The sequence below is a fragment of the Pinus tabuliformis genome, chromosome Q (genome assembly GCF_031772625.1).
Source record: "Pinus tabuliformis cultivar Carrire ecotype Pingquan chromosome Q, CPIR1, whole genome shotgun sequence".
In the NCBI taxonomy this organism is placed as follows: domain Eukaryota; kingdom Viridiplantae; phylum Streptophyta; class Pinopsida; order Pinales; family Pinaceae; genus Pinus; species Pinus tabuliformis.
Window position 1 is genome coordinate 411,317,661 of NC_142296.1, and position 2,302 is coordinate 411,319,962.

At 36.9% G+C, this 2,302-nt stretch overlaps 2 non-coding genes across 2 annotated transcripts; both read left to right on the forward strand.

The window, feature by feature from the left end:
- Positions 1-212: 212 nt before the first annotated feature.
- TRNAY-GUA (transfer RNA tyrosine (anticodon GUA)) lies at positions 213-307 on the forward strand. The gene is made up of 2 exons: positions 213-249; positions 272-307. It is a non-coding gene; the product is annotated as a tRNA-Tyr (tRNA).
- Positions 308-524: 217 nt separating this feature from the next.
- On the forward strand, positions 525-597 carry TRNAK-CUU (transfer RNA lysine (anticodon CUU)). The gene has a single exon. It is a non-coding gene; the product is annotated as a tRNA-Lys (tRNA).
- Positions 598-2,302: the final 1,705 nt, after the last annotated feature.

A 2,302-nucleotide genomic window follows, 5' to 3' on the forward strand; every position in this document is an offset into this window, starting at 1 on the left:
ATAACTTCCTGAGGAACGGATCAGTTCAAATCCTTGCTTCTTTAGCGTAATCTGATTTTAAATACTGTTACAAATAATGTTTAATGGGAAAGAAGCAAAGCACAAGATTTTGGGGATGTTCCGTCTTCTATGGTGTGTAGGTTTATATTCTGTGATTTATGATCCATACATTTTTAGTTATTCCCAAAAAAAAATGAACAGTTCATCAAATTCCGACCTTAGCTCAGTTGGTAGAGCGGAGGACTGTAGTTGGACGTAAAATCCTGAAGCCATCCTTAGGTCGCTGGTTCGAATCCGGCAGGTCGGAAAGCATATTTTTCAGACATTTTCCTATAAAATTTTATGGACTTGTTCATCTCGACGTACGGTAATCTAATGTGAAATGTAGATAGAGACTAGATGAATTTGTGGTGTGAAATTACAAGTCACAGCTCAGCATTTTTCTGGTCAAATTAATTTTTCTTTTTGTCACAGCACAGCTTTCTTATAAAACTAAAAATAGAAGATATAATGCTACATCAACAGCCCGTCTAGCTCAGTTGGTAGAGCGCAAGGCTCTTAACCTTGTGGTCGTGGGTTCGAGCCCCACGGTGGGCGCACAGTGCTCTGTTTTTCGCCATTTTAAAACGTTTTTAATGCTTTCCTATTGTTTAAAGATATGTTACTTCAAACAGAGAGTGGAGAAAACATCGATTGTCAATTGTCAGTTCCTTCTACGTTTGTTCATGGTTCAGATAGGCACTGCAATTTCTGCAACCACCCATAAATTTCCATGGAATAAAATTTCATTCCAGATGACCTAATGGATGAGAGATAATTTCAAGAGAATCCTCTGCATTAAGGAGAAGGGGAACTACGCCCTTATTCATGTGTACATATACATGGTCGCTTATTTTCGATCGGTCGAGGACTGCATTTGGCGTTTGAAAAAGGCATGTCGGACGCGAGGAAGAAGAATTTGCTACCAGGTCCAGGGGATGTTAGGGTTTGGAGAAATGGTCTAGTTATGGGAATCCATTTGAATATAAGCCATTCCGGTATAATTGTGGCAATACACACTTAAAGAGGCTCAAGAATAATAAGCTTTGATGTGGGGAAGTCTTCTTCGTCTATTTGATGATGGTGGGAACTTTAATTCCTCATTCCGGGGTGTTGGGTTTCACTGTGAAGATTCGATGATGGGAAAGGTCACTTTTGCAGGGATTGTGGATGGAAGATGTAGCTTTATAGATGGAGATTCAAGCAATGGGTTGACCTTTGGCTACCAGCTCAAATATTGTCTTACCCAGAAGCCCTGCATTTTACCAGGCCTATCAACCTGGATTGAAAGCATTGCAAGAAAAAGAAATGGAGAATTAGAAGGAAAGCCTGTTAGGTGAAAATATAAGCAATATCAATATGAGGAGCACAAGCTTTCTGCCCATCGTCTTTAGCATTTCCAGTGGTATTTTTGTCCCCGGTCTAACAAAGTGAGCATTTCCCGGGCAGTTCGGTTGAAGGGTTTAATTAATTGGATTGAATTGAAGAATTTTAATGACAGTACAGAGACCAAAACGGTAAAAAAATACTTAGATATCTAATCAACAAAACACTATATAATCAAGTTTCTCTCCATAACAGCTTTTTTGGCATGCATCATGATATAAAAGTGTGCCATTTTGTGAAGCTTTTGATCGGACTACGAATGTCTTTACTACTAGACCAAAATAGTCTAGTATACCCGGATATCCAACTAACAAAACACCATACAATCAAGTTTCTCTCCATAACAATTTTTTTGGCATCAATTATTGACATATATCATTTTTTTACTGCCAACCTATTTACCCAATTTTTTATTTCCACTTTAGAATTAAGACAGTTTTGCGAATTGATTCCCATTTTTCCATCCACTTGTCATTCTGCTTCCTCCAAGTTTTCTTTCTATGCTTTAACTCTTCTGCCACATTCAACTTGGATCACCCGTCGTTCATTCATGTCATCCACCCTTTTTAAATACGTTAACAAACTAATGATTGCTAAAGCTTCCATAAAAAATAAACCAACTTCAACTAGTAAAATCTCATATAAGACAATGGTTATAAAACATTAAAATTTCAAAGTTTCAAACTTTAAAGATATTATTTTTTAATATGATTACTCATTATTTGTATTAAGAAGATTTGCTTTAAAAAAATCACTTTCTAATGTACAAATCTACTCCGAAAGGATCACTTTCTATTTATCAAAAGATTTAAGCCCTCAACCAACTGAGCTAAACCGTCAGGGCCATAATTGCTCATTATTAATGAGGCCATGATTG